This window comes from Molothrus ater, chromosome 1 (genome assembly GCF_012460135.2).
Source record: "Molothrus ater isolate BHLD 08-10-18 breed brown headed cowbird chromosome 1, BPBGC_Mater_1.1, whole genome shotgun sequence".
Lineage (NCBI taxonomy): Eukaryota > Metazoa > Chordata > Aves > Passeriformes > Icteridae > Molothrus > Molothrus ater.
The window spans coordinates 15,278,482-15,303,149 of record NC_050478.2 but is presented as its reverse complement, the minus strand read 5'-3'; the positions used below and the strand labels follow the sequence as shown (position 1 = coordinate 15,303,149).

The 24,668-nt window shown below is 37.3% G+C and overlaps 1 protein-coding gene and 1 long non-coding RNA gene across 5 annotated transcripts in view; both read left to right on the top strand.

Moving 5' to 3' along the window:
* Positions 1-9,505, top strand: part of LOC129046637 (uncharacterized) — a 37,898-nt gene extending 28,393 nt beyond the window's left edge. The window contains exon 3 of the long non-coding RNA XR_008508273.1: positions 8,605-9,505. This is a non-coding gene — a long non-coding RNA (uncharacterized LOC129046637). The remainder of the gene's footprint in view (positions 1-8,604) is intronic.
* Positions 1-24,668, top strand: part of ZEB1 (zinc finger E-box binding homeobox 1) — a 118,574-nt gene that overhangs the window by 35,342 nt on the left and 58,564 nt on the right. The window lies entirely within an intron of this gene.

Sequence of the window (24,668 nt, the reverse complement as noted above, 5' to 3'; positions counted from 1 at the left end):
GAATGTTCACTGTAAGAGTACTGCCACTGCCAGCCAAACACTGAGTTACTGCTGGGGTAGCTACATGCTGTAGCGCGAGGTAAATTTCCCTCTCATCCTCCCTAAGCAAACAAAAAAAATTTGCTTGGAATTTCTTGCAATCTTCTGTTGATTCCTCTGTCTTCCAGTCTATTCTGGAAAATGGCTTTAAATTTTCTTTGCTGTGGTTTTGCTTGTGGGTGTGGGTTTGGGGACTTCTTTTGGGAACTTCTGGGTATTGGAGATCAACAGCAGAGACAGCTGGCTGATTGCTCCTGTGGTTATTAGCAGGCAGATGGAGCAAAAAGCATGTCAGTCTTTTTGGCACTATTTCAGCTACACTTGCCCTCTGCACAAAGGACTTTTGTATTTTCTGTTACACTGAGGATCCTTGTATAGCAAAACAAATCATGATGGGAAAATTAAGTATATGGGATATTTGTACCCCTTGTGACTCTTCACTGTTGTAGTCCTCCTGTGTTCAGCTTGTGATAAACTTCATGCTGAAGCCTTTGTTTTCTCCTAGGAATAGTGCAAGACCTCAGCTTGTGTCTAAGAGTAAACTACACAGGATCTAGAATCCTGGAAATCCAGACAGTGGCTTCTTCATGTGTCATTTTTATATCACTGTGAACCAAACTGCAAGGGGTGCTGGAGGAAACTGTGAGACTGTTTTAATATTACTAGAGGGAGATAATTTCTGCTAATTAGCCAGGTATTCTGGTTGCCTGAAAAGAATAGAAGGAAACTTACAAAGTGTAGGGGTTTTTCCCTTGCCTTCAGTGTGTTTGAAACTCTGAAGACTGATACCCTCACATTAAAAAGGGAAAATTAAGATTGCATCATGTCTTGAGGAGGGTGAGATTTTTCCTTTAATTAATGGTCTTTAGCATATGTTTTTATCACTTTTATCACCTAGAAACTGACACAGATTTACAAGAATTAGAGAGTGTTTTCTGACTGTAATAAAGAAAAAAATCCCATAGTATTTCTGACTTTTTATATATAAAATATATAATATTTAATATAATAATAATTAATAATTAATAATTAATTAATAATATTTATATGTTTTATTTTTTATATAAAAATGACATTTGTGAGGGTGTTTTGTACATTTTTTTGGCTGCCACTGTTCTCTCCCTTTTCTGTTAAAAACTTTTCGTGGGATCAATGACGACTCACTCCTTTTGAAAGCTTTTTTACTTTAGAATAGTGATGCCCCTGAAGGACATGGGATGTGCTCAGAACCACTTTCACATATGTTGGCTTGTTAAACAATTTTTGAAAGAAATGTCCTTCTTTAAAGTTTCACAGCTGGTCATGGATAGGCAATCTAGACACAATTAACCTTTTGTTTTTTTCATGCTAACTGCATCTTCATCTCATTGAATATATCCAAAATCTCATTGAAGCTTAGGAACTTTTGTCTGGTGGACAGAGAACAGCGTCTTTGGACAATTGAAGGTTTTTGGTGGTTTTTAGTTGGGTTTTTTTTGCTATTGGTTGAAGTTTTGTTTGTTTATATCTACTTTTCTGTTTCTCTGCAGAATTTAATCTGATATAAATTTTTGTTCTTTACTTATATATTGCATTTGGGATTCTGGATCTGTACTTTCTAGGACAAGTTAGAAAAGTAGAACAGAGGTTTTTCTTTCGCCTGTTTTCTGCACAGTGTGAGGTAGAGTGTGCATGTATGTTGAACAGATAGACTAATGTGTATTAAGGATGGGAATTCTGTGTATGTGTTGAATGGGTTTTGCTGGGGAATTAAAGGCATGTGGGTGCATTGCTTCTGTCAGAACTTCTGCATGGCTGTGGAAGGTGTAAAACATTTTAAGTGGTTAGGAGGCAAGCTGCTCATGCAATATGGTTTAACTTAGTCTTTGGATTAAAGATGTTTTCAATAAATAAGTAATATTTCAAATAAGTATATATTGTAATACGCTTTCTATTTATGTCTTTCATTGCATGTGGAGTGATTCAATACTTGCAAAGCACCTTTGAGCCTTTCTAGATGATTTGGTTTCAGATGTATTAAAGAGCTTCATCTTCTATGGCAGTACAAAATGACAATTCGTATTTTTTTGCCAGGGTTCTTGGTGGTGATCCTCACATGCTACTGTGTCCATCAGGTGCTCCAGGCTGAGGGGGTTTTATGTTGTGTGGATATATGAAAGTAGTCACTATGTCTCAGGAAATCCTTGATTAAGTTACATTTTTATTACATTGAATGAAGTTGAAGTTATGTTTTTGGCGTTGAAAAATGTTAATTCATGGTGTATCTAATATTGAACGATCAAAACTGGTATGCTGAAGAATGAAATGTATCAGTTTCATTAGAGCATGGTCAAAGCATGAGGAGGATTTTCTTGTATAATCCTCTCTCAGAGTATGGAAGGAGATGTGGTATTGAAAAATAAGCCTTTTTTATGTGAGCATAACAAACCTAGCTTTACTTGCCTGCATGTGGTTGAAGAAATGAATGCCTGTCTTATATTGCACTCCACTTCAAGAAGCTTCACCTGGGGCAGAAGTTGAGCTCAACAAAGCTAGTTGTGAGAAAACCTGGCTTTTTCTACCTAACCACCAGTATTTCTACCCTGAATCTCACTACTGTTTTGTTAGTCATTTTTCTACCTTTTTTTTTTTTGTTTCTGCACTAATGTGCAAATATGGGTAAGGAACTTGCTGATAAAGTGAAACAGGTGAGTGCTTTTAACCTTGCTGGAACTGTCTCTTTGAAGGATTTGGAGGTTTGGCATGTGTCCTTGTAATAAACAATGATTGTTTTCCCACAAATTACATGCTTGCTCTTCCTTGCTACCCTGAAAAATTAGTAATGAGAAAGAATACAACCACCTTATGGAGAAAGAGTAGATCTCATCTTCATTTTTTCCTACTGTCTTTGACTCCTGTGCTGTAATGAGCTTCAAATGGAGTAGTTATGTTCAGTTCTTGGTGCTTGTCTAGCTCTGGTAATCAGTCTCATTCTTGTGAATCAATAATAGGCACTGGCTTTAAGATTGCTTGATGGTGAATGAAGGGCATGTGTTTGGTTTTGGTTTGTTTACTTTGTTTGGGGTTTCATTTTTGTGGGTATTTGTTTGTTTGTGGTTTTTTTAATTTCACTAATGCTTTATGCAGAGCATCTCCCACTTGCTGTGCCTTTGAATATAACTCTCACTTAGAGGCAGTTTAGGTCATTTGAAGCCCCTTGATAATGTCAGCAACATGCAGCCCCTTACAGCAGATGGCTGTTAGGCGTTAGGTTACTGTGGAAAAATGTGTACAATAATGATAAGCTGCTTTCTGTATTTATCAAGAACATGCTCATCTGATGTTTAGGATATTACCTGCTGCTTTTCATGCATTTTTTTTGCCATTTTTATATAGTCTTTTAAAGAACTTTGTAGGTTAATGTGGAATCACTTGTTTGTTTTGTTAGTAATCAAGGATAGTCACCAGCTTCTTGATATGGGTTACATGATTGAGGAAGTTCGATGTGTCTGTTTTAGGCCAACTTTAAAGATTTTCCCTAGAATTAGATGGAGAGCTCTTCAAAGGCTTGATCCTAAGAAGTTTTATCTGTTTTTTAGTCTCTTCACATTGAGGTTATTGTCATCTTAAATAACTCACTATTTTGGATATACTGCTTGTTCCATGGGTTAATGAAAGTTAATATGATCTTTTTAAGTAGTGTGGACCAAATGATGTCATTTCAAGAGTCTTTGAAATTGTCAGAAACTTCTTAGTAGAATTTAGCACCTGATGTCTTTTTATATTTCTGACTTCAGGTTCCCTTTAGGCAAATAACATGACTGGGAATTGGAACTTGGGTTTGGTGAACTGTGTTTTGTAGGCTACTCTGATTGCTTCTCAGTGAATGGATATCATAGAAAGTTTAGAGAAAAGCTGTAGGACATGTAAGAACTTAAATCTTCTTGAGGAAACATATGCAAAAGATGTTCCCAGATAGTAGAGAAAATGCTAAATCCATACTGTAATTGTACTGTTAAGTTCAACTCAACATGCTATAAAGTGATGGGGAAATTAAACTTTTTTTTTGGTTTTTTTTTTTTAAGGGTTATGGTGGACTGGAACTATTGAGAACAAGCAGAGCTGTTGTGAAAATTGATTATAATTATTTTAGGCTTTTGCCAAGGCTATTATTTGTTTACTTTGTCTACCTAAAAGCCCTCTAAAGTTCTTGAACCAGGTTATTTACCAAATTAAACAAATAGAATTTGAATGATAGTTTTACTAGTATTAAATCCAACTGTGATAGTAGAGATGCCTGATATAACAAGAACACAAATTATCAGAATATATCGGCTAACTCCATGAGAGCAGATTCAGAAGAGAAGTCAAAACAACTCATCATTTGAGTAAATCCTGAGTTTGGAGTAAGTTCCTCTGGGTTTTACAAATGCTTTGTGGTGTACTGTATAACTCAGAGTAATGCTCTTCAAGGTGAGCAACTGTGTATTGGGGACACAACCAGAAGTAGTGTTTTTAATAACTGAGGATGCTTCTAAATTAATCCACATTAGGAAAATAATAATTTACAAAGGTAAACATTACAGTAATTCCTGAACAGAGTAAATTTGAAAGGCAGCTTTTGTCAGTATAATTAAGGCTTTTGTGGCATTAATATATATAATTCATACCTGTCAAGACTTTAAAACTAGACCTTCTTAGTGAGACCTCACTCAGAAACGCTCTGGCTATAGTAGCGTGAAAATAGGCACATGCAGAAATGTGTGAACCTCTTTCTGTGTCTGTGTTAATAACCTCTTCTCACACTGTTCAGGATGACAAATAGTGACAGTATACTGAAACAGACAAATTATTGGAATAATAATGATTAATAACCTTAGATACTTGCTCTGTGAAATCTGTTAGCTTATAATGCTTTTAGTATGTGTAAAGGTCACGGAAAGTTAGGCAGTGAAGTTGTTCAGAAACTTAAAAGAAATACTCAGATTATCCAAGTTCTTCAAGCTGTAATAGTTTGTGTTTGTCAAGCTTTCAAGTACCATCTTAAAGCACTTCAATACATGGAAGAAAAATGCTTCTGCAGGAGACTGTGTAGTCTCGCAGCAGAACTGTGTCCCCTTGATGTACTGCTACCACCCATGCCTGCAGAGACTCCCCAGTTTCTGCTTGTCCTTAGGGCTTCAGCTCATGAATGAAGTTAATGCTAACAGTTCTCAAGGGTGGTTTGAAGCTGTAATTCATGGTTTTTTCCTACCAGCCTGTCTTCTGTTCACTGAACTCACAGTTGTGCTTGGGAATTTGCTTTTGCACTCTGGCATGTAAAGCAGCCAAAGCAGTAGTTTCTACAATATAAGGGATTGTCTTATTGACTCAAGAAGCAGAAAGAGTAAGTGATTATCCACCTAGGATGGGAGTGGGGCTGGGAAACAGGACAAATTTGACATGTTCCCTATTCTGAGAAGGTAAGGACATTGCTGAACTAATTACACGAGTCTGTTAATTACATTAGTCCATGTCCTGATGCTTTAGAGGATCTGTGTGTTCTGGGAAGATAGGTTTCCTACTGAAGTTAAAATAATTTCCCTTATGGTGGGTCTCCTGTGGGGTCTCAGGTCCTGCCAGCAAACCTGCTCTGGCATGGGCTCCTCTCTCCACAGGTCCTACTAGGAGTCTGCTCCAGCATAGGCTTCTCACTGGGTCTGTCTTCCTTGGGCCTCCACCTGCTCCGGTACAGGGTCTTCCATGGGCTGCAGGAGGTGTTTGCTGCACTGTGGACCTGCAGGGGCACAGACATCTATCTCACCATGGTCTTCACCATGGGCTGCAGGGGCACCTTAGCTCTGGCACATGGAGCACCTTCTCCCCCTCCTTCTCCACTGATCTTGGTGTCTGCAGAGTTGTTTCTCTCACATATTCACTCTTCTCTCCACTGTTTTAATTCCAAGCAGTTTCCCCCTTTTTAAATGTTTTATTCCAGAGGTGCTGCTGCAAGGGCTCAGCCTGGAGCTGGCTGGCATTGGCTCTGTTGGACACAGGAGAAGCTTCTGGCATCTTTTTCTAGAAGCCACCCCTGTAGCCCCCCACTACCAACCGCTTTGCAATGCAAACCTGATACAGACCTGTATCTTGTGATACTCCTTAAGGAAAGTTTGCAGAGATGACAAACCTGACTTTAAGCAATATTGACAAGACTGTCATTCTGTTGAGGAAAAAGCTTCCCAGCAAAACTAATGCTGCCTCCACTTAGTTTGGCTTGTCCTTCCAGTGATCCAAGAGCATTAATTTGCTGAAATTGTTTTGTTTATATAGTGACCCTACAAACTTGTTGACAAGTGGTGTGTGTTTACATCACATTGAAAGTGAGAGAAGTTTCAAATGTGAGGTGTGGTAGTGTAGTGGTGTTGGGACACTGTTAGGGTTGTGTGGAGACAGCCTTGATCTGTGCACTGTGTTGTCCTGGGCTCTCAGCTGAGGGGTGTGGTAACTAATGTGATTGTGTGTAAATGCCAGTAAGGGCCATTACAGGGTTTAATTAGCACAGAAGAGCATGTGTTTTGCAGGATGAAATAATTAACTGGTTTTGGACTGGATAGCTCCATTTTAAATAACAATGATCGGTGACTCCTAATTTAGATGAGATGCAGGAATGAGAGGGCAGAATGAAGGTTAACACTTAAATTTAGATACTGAAATTCAGACTGACATTTGGCCTTTCTATTTTCCCCCCTTTTTTAAACTGCAGCATTCTAGTTGTCTCTCTTCAAAGTTGAAGTATATTTATCTCAATTTTTCTGTTAGTTTTGTGATATTTTGGTGGTTTTGGAGATTGGAAAAGGAGAGCATTTCTGAAAAAATATTTTCGTATCAGTTTATATTTGTCAAATGCCATTTGTGAAACTTCTGTTAGTATGTATGGGCATTAGTGATTAACCTGCTGTGCCCATCTCTGTATTTAACTGAGTTGCCTTGTTCACGGGGAAGTTGGAGATTAACAGAACAAAATGTGATTATTCCAATATCTAATCAATTCAGGATATGATTTTGATCTTCAAGTGATGGTATTTATTGGCAGTTGGTGACTAAACTTCTGAATTTGTTGAATTGCTAAATATACATTGTCTAAGTGTTGGTTTCAGTGATCTTGCAGGTCCCTTTCAATGCGGGATGCTACACAATTATTTGGAAAGCTGTTCATTTTTGGGAGGCAGGGGGATGTATTTTAGTACAGGCTTATATATGTATTGCTTGCTGTCTTTCATCATCTGCCTGGGCATCTCCTTGGTTTAGGTGACCTACACTTGTATCTCTAATTATTTGGGTCTTTCCATTTATCCTCCTGAAGAGTTCTACTCTTAAGTGTCTTCTTGTAGTCATTTAAAGTTAAGAGCACCATGATGAGAACAGTGTCTCCTGTAGTCTTCTGTAGGAACTTTATCTCTTAAAAAGGCAGTTGTCCATGCAGAGAGAAGTGTAGAAGCATATCTATGTATGCTTCATCTCATAGCAGTTGCAAGCAGTTCCTGAAGAAAGTATCATGAGCTACAACTTAACTGTTTATGTTTCAAGGAAAATCTTAAAAAGAAATGCAGAACTGGTATTTCAGTATCCTTCCTGAGCACTTGTACTTATTGCACACACGTAAGTGCTGTTGCACTTCCATTACTTGACTGGAGAACAAGTTGAAATTATTCAAAATTATTTGTAAAAAAGCATGACTAACTCCCACTGTAATAGGAAAACATAAACAGTTGCAGATTGACCAAGCCCTAAATTCTTTATGTTTTGTTTTCAATGGAGAAGATGGATGGGTGATAAAACACAGCATGGAGTAGATACTCAAGCTCTGCAAATGTTTCATATTAGTATGATAGTTTGCAGTCCCATACCTTGTGAAGGTACTCCTGTGGGAAGATTGAAGAGTGTTGGTTTTGGTGGGAGTTTTTGTTCTTATAAATTTTAAGTATTTTTCCCTCTTTACTCTTCAGCTGTCTCTATAGTAATTACCCACCCATATGTTTGTGCTTCTTTCAACTGAATTATTGCTCACTTGCAATGTTTCCAGATACTGTCTACTTACAACTTAGCAGCTGTACAAAACAAAACAGATTTAGAAGAACATGTAAAAGGTTACATTTAAAGAAGAAAAAGGTGCTTGCAATTAAATAGTTTTAAAGAAATTGAGAGAAAGCTAGAGAAAGCCAGTTTTCCTTGTAGGTAACTTCCCATGCTTCATTTTAAGAGTGCAAGCAGATAATACATTGTAGTAGTCCAATGTAGGTTTAACTGTTGAATGTTCTTCTCTTCAATCTACTGCTAGTACCCATAGTGTGTAAAATGTAAAGCTACTGGGCCAGATTAAAGCATTGTATTTTGACTTCCATAAACATCTCCCTCCTTTTGAAACACACTTGAACACTATGGCTGAATAGTGCTCTGGATTACTGATGTAAGTCTGCATTATGTCACTGTCAGTTTGGTATTGTGAGGGTTTTTAAAACATCCTTTCAGTATGCATTGCATTTCTCAGTGTAAACTACCATCCCTTGTACTAGCTCCCTTTTTTTTTGCTTTCATCTTCCTTGACAGTGTGTAGAACAGCAGCAGGAAGAAGGAATGGAAGCTGGACAAATTTCAGTTGCTGAAGAAGTTCTAGAATGTCCTTGCAAGTTATTGAGAGGGGCCCTGCTCTTGCAAGATGTGTGCAAGTGTTGGTGTTCATGGAAATTGCTGCATCCATTCCTGCCCTGCACAACCTGGCATAGCAGCTCATGGGTTTTGCTTTGTAATCTGCCTGTTGCTGTGGGACTTCTGCAGGAGAAGGTTGATGCATTTCTGCTTGTGGAATTTTGTTTATAATTGGTTGTCACCGGTTGGGAATGGATTGAATGTACAGGTTGAACACCTGTTGCTCTAAATGATCTCAGACTGCCACCAACACAATGGGTTTTTACACATTTCCAGATGAACTTGTGAACAATTGTAGCAAACCACTCATTCTTCTGTGAAACAGGCTTGGATGCAGTTTCATTCATGTTTGGTATGTGGGAATATTTAACATGTGTAATCTTTTGGAAAGTTAAATATATTCTAAATTTATTGTTAGGAGAGAGGCAATAGTTTACATTGCATGTCTGTGGCTTTAATGGTTCATAGCTGAAAATAAATAGTAATAAATGAGAATATTTGACTTAAGTTTTGTGTGCTAAGGAAAGAGACTCTGCAATGCTGGTGTTACACTGATGTTAAAAACTGTGAAAATAAAGTTGTTCCGTGTCCAGCACGATGATGGCGTTAATTCCTACTACTCTACTGTGCAGAGCAACAATAACCCCTGCCAATCTCCTCTGTATGGGAGGGACAAAAGGGTGGAGAAGAATGTCAGACTGTTAGCATAGTTTTCTATTCCCATTTCAAATATTTATTGAGCTTGTTAACAAATACAAAATGAGCCAGAGTCCTTGTCAAAGAGAGGGCTTGACTCCTTTTGTTGCCCTTGTGCTGTTATGTAATGCAAAGTTACACAGGAGTGGGTCAGAAAGATAATTTCATGTTCTGTGGTCCTAATGGCTCTTCATACTACATATTAAACACTTGAAACCAAAAAGTAAACTGAACAGGCTATATTTAAAACATAACTCCACAAGGTTTTTTGATGTTCACATTGCTGTTGAGGACTTTCCCTTCTTCCCCCCTCTGACGTTGTAAATTAATAATTTTGTGTGTTTCTAAAAGGCTTGGAACCAAGGTAATTTCAGATTAAAATTTGGGATGATTAGCTAGGGAAAATAATCCAAAAGAAGACCAAGTTTTTTGTTAGATGAAACAAGTTCTGAACATTCTTCCTCCTCTTTCCTTCTATTTGTGGTTTTCATGCTACATCTTCCCACTCCAAATCAATGTTTCTGTTCTAGGGACAGCATGTCAGTGGCTGCAGTGCCCTAGTCCAAGACCTCCATGGACCTTCTCCTTTGTTACTTTAAGCCATGAAGCTTTCTTTAAAAGTATTAAACATTCAGTGGGCTCTGACTGCATAGACAGAAACAGTTATTTCAGAAATGACTCCTGAGGAGCAGTGATAGAGCTGTTTTAGCACAGGTTCTGTTTTGGAGAATGTGTGTAACTTCTAAATGATGACCTCACACCTTCTCTTTTGTCCCCTAGTTTACTAATGCTACACTGAAGAGGTAAAAAAAGCCCAGATGAGCATTCAGTTTTGGTGCATGGATAGAGTGATATTACTGAACACAAGAAGCTTTTAAATTTATGAAGCTTATGTTCAAATGTAATAAACAGAATTGCCAGAAGGCTGTATGTGTCAATTAGCTAGAACATGTGGGGGAACAGCATGGGACAGGACTGTGAGCAAGCAGTGTAAGTTCCTTTCTTCCCTCTTTTCTGATTGAGAATGCTCTGGTTTTGGTTGGATTGACTTTTCAGAGATCATAAACTTGGCAGAGTCAGAAGAGATCATTTTGCTCCCAACTGTCAGTGAATTTTTTTTTAAAATTACTTCTTGTTTCTTTCTTTTGGTCGCTTCATATGTAATGTCTCATGAGGGAATACCAGTTTTCACTAGAACTACTTCATAATGATGCACAGGCTGAAAAGGAGCAGTACAGTATTCTTTTTCTGCCCCATCTTTCAGGACACAACTTCCTTGTGAGGAAGTTTATGTATACTGTGTGGGGGGTTTTAATATATGAGTTACCAGATCTCTGAGTCTTGTGAGCATCTTGTTTGCATAATTTGAAAACAAGATATTTGTAGTGTTTCCCTACAGCTGTCCTCTGTCTGTGCCTGTAAGAGGCAAAATAAACTGAAAAATCTATATTTAAAACCCAACAACTGAACTGATGCATGCAGAATTCATTCTCCCTGCCATTAGCCTTTGAGGCAGACTGTTGTAAAAGCTTGTCCCTTGTGTGTTAGGAAATACAGAACTTGTGAATTGCTATTTGTACTGATGCAGGCTGCACTCTGTGGGTTTTGTTATGTAATTAGTTGGTCACACACATTTAACCATAAACATCAGTGTGTTCTGTGACCTACATACTTCCCCAACATGGACACTTGTGCTGGGGCTATAGAAAGTTAAATAAGGCATTTCAATAGAAATCAGAAGGGTCAGGTAGAGGAAGGGACTTGACATACTTTGTAGGTAAAGAATGCTAGCTTTTCCAAAATCCTGGTTTGCACTTAAGAAGATGCAGGTATAATTTCCTACTCTTTCCCCTCCCTCCTGTGCCCTTTCTGAAAGCATTCCTAACCTCTGGTTGCAAAATGCAGTACTACTATTAAATTATTTTTGCATCTTTATAAAATTATTTTATAAAATGTCCAGTTACTGCTTTTGATACTCTGAGAGGTCTGTATTCCTCCTATGCAAGTTGAAAAGGAAAGCCTCCAGCCCCTGATAAAGGATCATGCTTTCTCCTCCTCTTCCTCCTTTGAATTAATTTAGAGGAAACCCTGGGAACTAAAAACTTAGATTCTAACCCCATTGTTTTTATTTCTTTCATGCTTTCATAGTAGAGATGGAAAGTAGTTTTGCAAAGCTATGTCCAATTGAGGACTTCAGGATTTTTAGATAGGAACCAACATCACTTAAGAAACCACTATCAAATATAATAGGTGTCCATGGCAGTAGGTAAAGAAGCATTACTAAATATGTGTCTGTATTTAAATAGTTAAATGGAGGTATCAAAACATATAACTACTCTATAATGAATAGTAAAGAACAGTACAATACAGCTGAGGCACACATTGCATTAATTTCTGATTACATGACTATATTCAATTATTATAACTAGTAAATGAAAGTGAAATGTAAATGGGGAGGAAGAATAGATAGTAAAGTCATATTTAAGTTTTAAAAAAGTTAAATTTTAAATGACTGACTTGTTACTCTGAAGCTGGAGACAAAAATTTCATGGAGATGTTTGAAACATCTTTGAGTAAGAAACTCTGCATGAGCAAAGGTTTAGTGCCAAACTAGTTAGGATATTTTATATTAAAAAAAGAAAGGTACTAGAGAATGATCATGCTATCTTACTCAGAAGGAATTATTCAAAATTCTTATTTATTGCCTATCTGTGAGTGAGAGGAGTTCTTCTGGCTTCTTGTCAATAGAAAAATTTTAACTTTTGTCCTACATCTCCGTTGTGTCCTGGTTACTTGGCCCCTGAAAGAAAGTGAAGTTGTCACAAGCTGCCTGTAGTGTTTGCTCCTGTCTGTGAAAATTCATTTTGTATTCTTGTCAATTTTATAGTTGTGATAAATTCTCGACCATCTTAAATTAACAACATCCTTTCAGTCTTCTCTCCTGACCTACAGGCTCTAATAACCCTCTTGTGTTCATGAGTGGGTACAATCTTGTCATTTTTTTGGGTCTGGATTTTTTGTGCTTTGGTTTTTGAGGGTGTGTGTAATAAATAGTTTCACCTATTCTTAGTTCCATATCAAATGTCCCATGGCCTCCATTCAAAACCTCAGAGCTGGGATCTTGCTATTACTTGTGCAGGAAGATCACAGGATGATTTTGTGTGGGACTTGTGTCAAGACCTTGGATGTGGCCAAAGGTTGTCTGCTGTCCTCTTGGTGTGGTACTGAACACTTTGGTGTGTCAGAATGGGGCACCCACTGCTCTGTGCTCTGCAACTGCTTTATCCCTGCTAATGCCTGGTAATTTCTACTGAACCAGCTTTGGCAGCCTCTGTTTCTTGCAGTAGCTGATAAACATTTGCCTGTTATGTTTGAAAAAGGCATGCTAAACTTAGGTTAAAGCATTTGTCAAAAATGGAAAAAAAAAAAAAAATGTATCCTGGTAGGAAAAGAAAAAGATCCATTAGTGGTGAGTTTCTTCTACAGCAATGCAATTAAAGGCATAGAACAGAATAGGTGTACTTTGGTTGACTTTCAAACATCTTTTTTTTAACACTGTTTTTGATCTCTAAAGCTACTCTCTAATTTTCTTGACTGGAGACCATCTATAATTTCTATTGAAACTGATATGCTGATGTAATTACCAGTGTTTATCATCGAGTGAATTGGCTTGCCTATTCAGTGACTTACCTTTAAATTTAATGGAGTTTTCTTTAATAAGTAAGAAATCTAGAAATACTCCAAGTGAAAAAAAGCATTTCAGAAGTGGGAGGGAAAATAGCAGTGCACCTTGGTGCTACTAAGGCAGCTTGGAAAATCTCATAGAATAGAATAAACAAGTTTTCCTAACTTGTTTACCAAGCAATTGAGAGAGTATTTTTCCTTAATCTGGAAATAATATTGGAGTTTTCTGCATGGTAAACATTTCTTGCTGCTAAAATGGATTGATGAATAGTAGTTCTGATAAGGATTATGGGGTTTAATGAATACATTATAGTTCTTCAAATTTCTACATTCAAACAGCTATTGAAAATCTTTACCTGAGACTTCAGTATTCAAGCCTTGATTCAGAATGTTTGAAAATGTAAAATTCAGAGTTTCTTCAGCTTCAAGATATCCTGTCAAAATATTTGTATATTTATTACCTTTGATGTATAATGAATGTCAAGACTTGGCTGTGAATGTCTTTAATTTTATTGTCAATTTACTTAAGATTGCTTTGATTTGAGTAGGGTTGTTTTGGTTTCACTTTTAGGATGCGGGTAATACTTTCACATTTTGCCTCATGGCATGAAGAAACCAAAGGAAATTATTAAATGCATGTGAATAAGAAAGACTGAAAACAGAATTCTGTAAAAATTACAGTAGATAATAAATGTTTTAAATTACTCTTTAAACTTCTTTCTAAGAAGGGCTGGGGTGCTATTTATTTACAGTTTAATCTCAGTGAGCACAACTGAGATGCATAAAAGTGATTCTTGTTTTATAGCTTATGGCTCTTGCTAATATTTTTTGTTCTATAAAGCTGTTTGTAGAGAGCTTCATGTATACATAGAGACTTGTGTATCATCTCTGTTAGGTGACATGACCGTATACTCTTTTGACAGTACACCTTGACACTTGCAGGATTCAGGTTAAACATGTTTGCAATGTATTGATCTTGAAATCTCTTAGTTATGTATCTGATGATACAAGTTGATGATATAAGGAACCAAAAATTCAGTTTCAGTCATTGTTATTTCCCATCAGTCAATACTGACCTGGACAGCATTGAATGGAAATGGACATTCCCATAGATATTTCTAATATGAAATTCTAGTTGCATATGTCAGTAGGAGATATGATTTTAAAATAAAATAAAGAAAATGCATCATTAGTACATCTGACTCATATTCTTACATCTTCTGTGCTTCTATTAAAGAACAAACTTATCTTAATTGTCTATTAAATACCCAAACTTAACCCAAATGAATTTGTTTTCAGAAGGAGTGTTTAATTTGGTTGTAAACATTGTTGAGTTCTCACAAACCAAAGTATCTTATAGCACAGTATGCAATGGGGAAAAATTATAGTGTATTTAATTAGGTACTTATAGTGGAGAATGCAGCACATAAGTGAGCTGCAGAACTGCAAAAATAAAAGCTGTGATTGCTGAAGGGGGGTGATAGAGCTTTCACTTCAGGCTGCTGTTGTGCTGTGGCATTAATATGCAAATAAATGCACATATACACAATCACATTGTCCCCAGCTGAACTTTGTTGTCCCCTCAAGGTCACAATAAAATCATTGCCCACAGTGATTGTATTCACAGATAATATGATGTGAAGGATCTGGAGGTGCCTTTTAAATTACACTGCAAGACTGGCAGATTCCAGAAAGACAAAGAAATGCTTGGTCCTCTTTTTAGAGAAGGTGATAAATTTGTGCAAGAAGTTGCCAGAATCCCAGTACACAGGATGACACTTTCATTAGACAGCAGAAATATCACAGACAGAATGTTAGAGGGCTTGCAAGGGAAAGTGGTTTTGACTTGTCCTAAATGATGGACTGAACCCAAATGGAGAGACTGGAATTAGTGTTGTTGAGGAATTACTCTAACAGCAATCAGGCTATACTTCATTCCTCCAGGAATGTTTCAGCTGTCCAAAACAAGTCCTTTGTAGTTGTGTTGAAGGCCCCTCCTCACCTCCAACTTGCATGTCTGCAAGAATGTTCCTTAAACAAAAAGAAATAGTAAGGGGCATCCCCCAGTGGTGTGATTTTTCTTGAAGCCTTGAAATCACCACATAACCTGCAAGTAGTTGACTTGTGTGAAAGATCAAGAGAGGTTTTGTGATTAGGTGGTGCAGTAAATGGAAGTACAGAAAGAGGAAGATAACCTTTCCTCATAAAGTTCAAACAGTGCCCAGCATTGAGAATAGGAAGTACATTAGGTTCTAGTAGGCTTACTCCAGAAACACTAGAGAGGGCCAAACCAAGAGTCTGGGGAACAATTTACAAGGTGCCTGAAAACTATTAAAGCCTTTTTTTTCAAGCATCTGAAACCAGAAGCTTTCTGTAATACTAGAAACTGATTAATGTATGGAAGTGGCACTTGAAGAAAATAAGGTCATGGAACAAAAAAGCGATGCCTTTAGTAAGTGTGTTCCCAGCACAGGAGTGCGACAAGTTCACTTCAGTCCAGCTCTGCTCTCTTGCAAAAGGAAACTGCCTTGAAACTGGTGGTTAAGAGTTTGGAGGTGGGGGGAGGGAGCAGCCCCCTAGGTAACATGTAGTCTTCCTTATGGATGGCATGAGAATGGAATCACTGAGCAATCTGTGGCATTCCATACATTGATTATTGAGGACTGCATCAGTGTCAGGGCAGTTGGGAAGAAGGGTACAGCTCAGGGATGAGTCCAGAGTTCCAGACTTACAGATTTCACACTCCTAATTTCTCTAAAAGAGTCACAGGACAGGTGGACAAGAAGGATATGCAGTTGACAAGGTTAGCCAAGGCCCTTGTGAAAGGTTCTTAAATCCTTTAGGCAGAGAAATTAATTTAAAATTGAGGGTACCAGAAGAAGGGAGTGGTGATAAAATACGATACTCACACAAATGCAGAAAACTTTTGCTGTTCAGTAAATGATCTGAAAAAGGGTGTGGAGAGCAAAAAGTAACTTTGCAAATGATGTGAAGTTTTTCAGGGTTATGGAAATGAGAGTGACATGGAATTGCAGAGAGATTTTGTGCTAGAATAGTAAAGGAGAAATGAAATTCAGTGTTTTTAAAACTCTTAATATTGAAGCAGAGTACTTGTCCTATGATAAAGGATGAGTTGCTGGTCTCTGATTCCTAATACATGCATCAAAAGAACAGATGGTTGTCTCATCTTTCAGAGGGTCTGAAATCTCAACATGATACATAAAATTTTTCAACAGAAATTCATGCAATAAAAGGAATTGTGCTGTAGCAGCTAGAACAAGAAAATAGATATTAAACATAGCAATTGATCTTAAAATAGATATTAAACCTAGTATTTAAACTATGGGGATTTTTCTTCTTACAAATTAGGCTGTGTTTTAAGCAAGAAGTTTATGAGAAATGTAGTCACTGTTCAAAAGAGGTGGAATGACAACATGAATATTGGAAATGACTAATAGAGCATAGATACAGGTAAAGTAGAAAGCAGAATTGGAAAACAGTTGAGCTTAGACAAAATTGCCATTTCAGTTAAGCTGGTTTTTACTCCATATTTTGGAACCAAATATTAATGTGTTTTAACAACTGATTGTGAGATCGAGTATGTAAAATCCATTCTTTAAACGTACAAAATCAACTGATGTAAATTGTGTAGGTGTTCCCCATGTTAAGGAAAACTTCATAAGCATAGAAAGAATTGGAGAGAGGAAACTGGAGTGAAACATGGCAGATATTCTGGTAGCAATGCTTCTGACTTCTCTTAGAGTTTTGATTTTTAATTAAAGCATTTATTTAAGGCAAATGGTCCTGGATACTGCAGTTGTGATTAGTTTCTATCTCCAAGGAAATCAATACCATAACAGACCATTAAACTAAACCAAAACTGCAATACGGGCACACTGAAAAGGTTTTTACAGTTCATTATAGATCAGATTATCATATTTACCAAATTACGTAAAGAGAAAATATCAACAAAATTTCATCTAGTCTGTTGCCAGCATAATCTAATTTAAAATGAATATGATACAAAAACCAGTGCAGAACAGGAAAGAACAATAAAAGGAAAAATTACAATGTAAGGGGCAAGTGTAATGCAAGAGGAAGAAAAATCCTGCAATATAGTAGCTTTACATGGTTGCTGCTACCACAGAATTACTTCTCTTGTAAGAAGAACCAAAAGAGCAGATTAATTCACTGTCAAGTCAAATTTTCCCCCTGAGACTACATATAACATTAAAAATGGGAACAGTGGATTTTTAGCAACTCTCCATCTGAACCAGAGTGCAGCAGACTCCAGTGAGTCCATCTAGTTGCTGGAAATTTTTTCTTTTACAAGACAAGACATACCATTCTTCAACATTTGCTCTTCATGAGAAGACTTCTTTTAAATTATATTCTCTGTTCAGTCTTCAACTGCAGGAATGGAATTTTTTCTTTCAAATGAAACACACCCACTCTAAATACGCAATATGTGTTGGCTTCCAGTCTTCTCTGGGTTTCTTTTTTTATCTTAGTTCAAAACTTTAAGACCAAGCTTTTCCATTGAGCTCAAGAGGATGCATGTGCATGTAAAAAAGGAGAAAATATACCAACAATTCTGTTAATTTATATTTATTCTCTAGAAGCGATGGGCACGTTTTGAAGTTTATTTTGGACAAAGGGCTACTGTGTTTTGCAGAGCAATTCATCCTTAGTCATGCCATTGATATGCATATAAAGTGAGTCACCATCACCTGTTCTTTATTCCCAGTGTAGAAGAGTTCCCTATGTAACATTCATTTCTTCTTGGCTTTTGGCAGATCTCTGGATATTCTGACTGAGAAACAAATGCTTATATCTGACCAGAAAAGGATTGTTTTTTAAAACTGCTGTTTTTTTCCTGGTAATTTTACTTGTTAAACTTTATCAGCAGAAGACGGTTTTAATGCTTTAAGTGGGCTGTGAACATAATTTACCACTTTGAGTTTAATTAATTGTTGATATCCGAATCTTGTCAAATGTAATTTGCTTTGAAAGAAGCATGACAGCAAATGGAGTACCTGGAGACTGTAGTCTAGGATTTGGAGGCCTTGTTCTATTAAAAAAAAAATAAAGAACCCTTGAAGCGAGACCCTTTAAATTCGTATCCTTCTTGATTTATCTACTCTTATGTCTTAAACAGTTTTAACTTTTATTACTTTAAGTGAACAGTCAGAGGTTAAAAAATGGCAAGCTATATAGTTAATTTGGATCTCACTGCTTTTCCACTCTGCTCTGTCTTTTCTCTCCAAATGCAGATTCTTCACTGAATGTGTGTGCATGTATGTGTATGGGTAATTGCTTTTAGGCTCCTGATAACTTGCTTTTTTTCCATGTAACTCAGGTTTCAGTGCAGATGTGTGGTATATATTTAATGGAAAATTAGTCACAGCAGTTTTCCACCTTATTGTTCTATGTATTGCTTTGAATCTTGCAGTGTAATGTTCAATACTATTCAGAAATAAAAATTATTTCTAAATAGGTATTTGTAATACTTCACAACTGTCTCTTTGAGGTGCAATTGTAAAGGGAATGTTTTCATCAGTTTGGGGTGACTTTTTTGCATTCTTAAATACTTCAATGCTTAAACCTGCTCAACTTGTGCAATACCAAGAATAGCTCCCACTAGCATAGCTGCAGCTGATTATTTAGTAGCTGTTTGCTTTAGAAGAAAATTCAAGTGGATATCTGAAAAAAAAAATTGAGAAAGTAGCATAATTAAGTAGGTTTAAATAAACTTGGTCTGAATTACCTGCTGGTCTGAATTTGTAGCAAAGACAGGAATAGCATATGGTTTTATCAGCAAGAGACTGTCTTGCTGCAATTCTGGTATCATTCACAACTTTGCAAGTACTGCAGTAAATGAACCAAAGATGCAGCAGTCACTGACAATTCCTCATTCTTTCCCAGAGGAGATGCATCCTCTACAATGAAGGGTAATACAGTTTGGTTGGGAGGGGCCACATGAGTAATGGTTTCATATGACTTTATTTTCATCTGAGGTGGGAAAAGTGGAGTTTAACAGCCTGAGCTGATACCTTTGCACTTTCATTCTGTTAGCTTGTGTGCAGTTGATCAGCAAGTTGTGAACTCTTGAATTCCCTATGAAGCCATGTGGTCTGGGCTGTTGCTGCAGGTTCCACTGACTGCTGTAGAATAGGAGGAGGCATGTTTTGCTAGCAAGCTGAATAACTTTTGCCAAGGGAGAAGACAGATAACAGTTAGGAGTTAGGCATTCACTTGAAAAAGTTCTGAAAACCATAGAAGATTCTCTTTTTTCCGCAGCTCTGAGCGTGAATTTTTTTTCCCAACTTGCTTTCACACCCCATACCCCCTCCCTGCTCCATCTTTGGATGTTTGTCTCAGTCTCGTTCATGCTACCCAGCTGCATTATCCAGAGTTCCTGTGTCAGTCACACTCTCCTCATTCAGTCTGTACCTGTATATTCATGGAAGCTTACCTGGTTCCCTTCTCCTTTTTTTCTGACTACCATTTTTTATTTCCTTCCTTGGACCTCTTTCTAATTTTTCTCCTTTTTGTTCTCTTCCATCTTCTTGTGCCTCCATCTCACCAGTGTCTATCAGAAGAAATGGAAAAGAGCTACATTAATGTGTCTTCTTCCCACTGCCTTTCAGCACCTGTGATGCTGTCTCTGTGTCCCCCTCCTTTGCATTCCCAGTTTCTGAGCTCTGTGATAGTCCCTGCTTGTGCCTTTCTCTCTGCTCCCAGTTTTCCCACTTTCTCAGCATCCTCATTCTCCCTCTTCACCCAACTGCTTGTTAGTCCTTCACCTGCCATTTTTCTTACTGTCTCTTGTCAATTGCCTGTGCTCCATGATTGGGTTTTCCATTGACCCTCCCTCCAGTTCCCACTGTTCTTGCCAAGTAGGCTCAAATCCTCCCTTGCCAGTTTCCTGCAGCTTCCCACTCACTGCATCTGCTACAATCTCCTTTTTTCCTTTTCCTCACTTCATTCATGCCCTTTGCATTCTAATCACATTTTCCTTTCTATGTTGCCTAGGTGTCAGCACAGAGTAGTTGAAAGCTTAGGAGAAACTTTCTGGCTTCTAGATTGTATTTTCAGTGCTTACCTAATCAAAGAGCTAAAACTGTGGGGAAAATTCATTTTTGAAAAGACCAACTTTATCCTTGAAGTCATGGTTGTCAAAGAAAGACTGTTAAACTTTCTTGGTGAAATTCCTAAACTTTTTCCAGTGCTGCTGTGGCAGTATTCTTCCAGATAATGTCAGTGCACAAAAGATACTCAGTTCTTGGGGCTGTGTCTATATACTGTATAAAACAGTTTGGGTGCTGTAACTTGGAAACTTTTACTCTGAGGAAAATGGAGCACAGAGACCTCTGACAATACTGAGGCTGTTCACAGATTTTAGACAGCTTAGCTGATAAAGTTGAAAAGACCTATGTGGTGTTGTGGATCTCAACTTTTTTTATTGCTGTTAGTATGTACAAATTTCTTATTCCCACAGTACCTTGAAGATGTATTTTAGGCCAGTTCTAGGGGATGAAGACAGTAAAGTGCAAATTCCTATCCTGTAAATTGCACATTATTAAACATAGAAGGCTTCTTCTACTAAATATACAGGTGCCACCACGCTCAAAGATGAGGCTTCAGTGTGTGTGCACATGTATTTTGCTCAGGTTTTAAAATATTTTCTGTATCCAGGTTTCTTGAAACGATTTTAGCTATTTTGTGACAGATGAGTTCCATGTGGAGTATTTGCCTCAATTTAGACAATATGTCAAAACTCTAACAAAATTGGCTGATGTTACTTTTTATAAGAAAGTGAAAACAAAGTGTTCTAATAGCAACTTGAATGTTGAGTAATCTTTACATTTTATTCTAGCCTGCAAAATTTTAAACAGCTCTTGTGGTATAACAATAAATGTCTTGGTTCCACACTGCACTGTTAGAAGAAGGAGCCTTAACCATGATGACAAGGTAATTAAAGCCTCCCTTCTGCCTCTTGATCACAGCTGTCCCTTTGCCCTCCCACCCTTACAGTGTGCAGTTCCTCCAGAGCCAAACTAGTAAAGTCTGGTCAAGAATGCAGATTTTTTATTATCTTTTAAGATAGAAATTATGCATCAAAACTGTTGCCTTGTTTTCTGCAACTTGGTCATCAAATCTGACTATAAGGACTGTGTGTCCTGAATCAGACTAAGGATCTGGCTCTGGAGTGTCCTTCAGTGGTTCTCTGTATAGTTTTGAGGTCCCTCTGGGAGGGAAGGTGTGTTCATACCTTCTACTTCCAGAAGGCTCCACAGAGATTCCCATGTGATGAAAGCTTTTCTGCATGAAGCATTCTGGTGTGGGCTTTCTTTTTTCGTGTTTGAGGGCCCCAAAGTGACCAATAGCTCTTTACCTCCATATCAAAAGGTCTTTTCAAAGCTATTCTGAGCTGCCAGTCTTTCACCTAAACCCTCACAGATCCTGAAAGCTTCTCAACACAATTGGATCCCACTTGGCCATTCAGAAAGTAAGGAGAAGCCTCTCTGAGGAGCTGCAGCACAATCCCCATCCTGCATACAGGCCTGAAGACCCCTTACCATGGCATGTGCTAGAGAGCCCCTGAACTGGATTTAAATAGCCTTGGTGGATCCCATGCTCCTTGTCTATCCCATCTGCTGCAGGAATTGAGTGCTGCAATTTTCCATCTTACACAAGTCTTCCTAGACTCACATTTCTGGGCAGAGCACCACTGGGTATCATCCACCATCTTCTTGGACACCTTCAGGGATCAGTGGGTGTTGGCAGTGCTGCTCTGCTTGGCATCTGCTCATAATTCATCTTCCAGCCTCCAAACTCTGACTATTATTTGATTTGCTGTTCATCTCTGACAGATGAGCTCTTTGGTTTTGCAGCATAAATAGAGAAAAAGGTAAAAGATACTAAATGCAGATGTTAAGGGAACATTGTGAAAAAAGGAGAACCAGCAAATGTCTACATTGAGCAGTGTGGCTCAGTGGCTTCAGTAACTTCCCAAATCAAAATGTCTACATACAATAAAAGTCAAACAAAATTTTTTATATATGTTCTGTGGAATGTCTTCTATATGATCTAGTATGCCCTATTTTGTTACTCTACAGTTTTCTCATCATCCCTCTGTAATCATTCCTTTTTATTTCACTCTGCTTTTTAAAAAATTGTTGGGTTTTGCTTACAGGGAGAAATTTTGCAGTGACAAACCAATAGTAATAACATCTATTTTGCATAGTAGTAAATTATCTGAAATACTGCTTACTTTGTTTATAGTGGCTAACAACTGATATTTCTACCTGAACTGTCACACACTTCATAATTGTTTTGTTTAGTGTGTTAAAATAGGCAGTGATTTTTATATGCTTGTAGTTTGAGCTGTGCCAACATGAAACACCTATTATGAAATGCACTGAAAACATTCTCAATGACTCAAGCACTGAATTTGTGGATGATTGCAAAGATTTTCATTTTCTGTATTAATGCTACTGTATGAAAGTTGATTTCCATGTTTAACTTTCTTTTTTAGAAACTTCATTAGCATAGTTTTGAGTTTTACCAACAGCCTATAGCAGTAGTCGAAAGGTATTTGATGTGGTTGTTTCTATATGCCCCTATTGGAATTACACTTGCTTTTACCAAGTTTCACTATGTGTAAAACTAGATTAGCATTTCACTGGGCTGATTTTTAGGTTCATCCCCTTAAATTCAGGGTGCTTATATGTATACATGTATGTTTTAATGATTAAGTCTTTTAAAATACTAATTTCTGAAAGTAAAACTGTCATCTGTGGCACATAGGGGAAAACCCCCAACCCACTGAGGGGCCATTACAAAAGAAATACTTTGTAACTTCTGCCTTTGATGTGTTAGAATTGTTCCATTGCTGAGTTTCTGTGACTCTTTATTAAAGCTGTACAACATACATAATATATGTATTTTTTTCTTCTCTGTCTTTTTGGTTTCAATTTCAATGAATCTGGACAAAAAACCTCAACTTTTCCTGATGGTAGTAAGAGGATTTTTGGCATGGTACATGAGCTGGAATTGGATGTTACAAGTGGAGCAACAAACAATCTTGAGGAAGTAGATTATTTGATTTTTCCTATTTAGAAGTTTCATGCTGTTTTAAATTAGGTACACCTGTAAAACGGAAAAGGAATGTATTTTAGTGCACTTCCTAGAGAAAATACAGAGCATTTTTAATTAGTGTGATGACTAGTCAACTTAATCTATTCTGTTCTGCCTGGAAATTTTGCTAATTTTTGTTTTTCTTGACACCACTTATTTCTTCCTTTCTATTTGTGCCTCTTTGACCTGTAAGAATCAATACTCTCTTTCCCCAGTCTTTCAGTGTTTACTTTTACATTATGGCACTGAAAACATGACCCCTTGAGATCCTTCCTGCCTAGCATAAGCTGATATGGCACAGATTGCTTAGGGAAGAGTTAGAAGGATCCTGTAGGGGTTTGTGTTTTCTTGGTTTTTTGTTTTTTTCTTGGAACAGCTTCAGCTTGTGAAAGTTGTCAGAGTTGCAGTTTTACTTTGCCAAGTGGCACTTTGATATAAATGTAAGTCTGGAAAACAGCAGGAAGCTGTGGTTAAAAATAGCTGTAAGTATTTCCTTATCTTCTAAAGTATTAATTGACAAAAATCTATACTGCCCTCATCTGTTCTTTTCCTTTCAATTCTTGAACATCTGCTTTACCAGTTTTTCCTTATAACAGCAATTACAGACTCTCAGATTTAACCTTAGAACTGATATGTATGCTGCATCTGGGTAGCATGTTACCTTGTAAAAGCAAGATTTTGTTTCCTTTTTTGTTTTGTTTTTGGTTGTTGCTTATTGCTTTGTGAAAACTTAAGTCTTCATGCTGTAGTTTGTGCTGTTCCTTCTTTAGGATTCATGTCTCTTATGAAAAAATCCTTTTTGCTGTGGAGTAACTTTGCAAAGTTTATGAAGTTAAATTTGAGCAAATAATTTGTCTTAAGTTCTGAACACAGTGTTTTGTAGGGTTTCATTAAGACTTTTTATTTGCTTTTTAACTGAGAAAAGGTATCTATGTGTTGCAAAAGGATGTGAATTCTGTGAATTTAAGGTCAGGAAAGAAGGTTTTGATATGGCTGGTGATATACCCTTAAGGATACTCTGCTTGGGATTTAGGGTTCTCAAGTGCAGGTTATGAATGTGTAGTCTTGTAAAGATTTAGCTCTCATCACAGATCTGGTAAGTAAGGTGTATTCCATTTTAAATACTTAAATGATACAATTTTTTTTACTACTAATCATAATAGCTCTTAGAATTTCAGGAGTCCTCAAAATGATCATATTTAGGTATCTTTAATATCTCTCAAACTGAATCCATAGCTGAAAAACCACTCTGTCCGACAGGATTTTGCTACTGAACCCAGACATGAGTGTGGGTCTCTTTAGCATGATTTCATTAATTGCTTATAATCTTGGAATATCATCTAAAAAGAAAAATAATAAAACAACAAAGGTTTTAAAAACTGTAGAAACTGCCTGCGAAACCTGAATTAGCCCAGTCATGTGTGCACTTGAGGAAAGGCTTG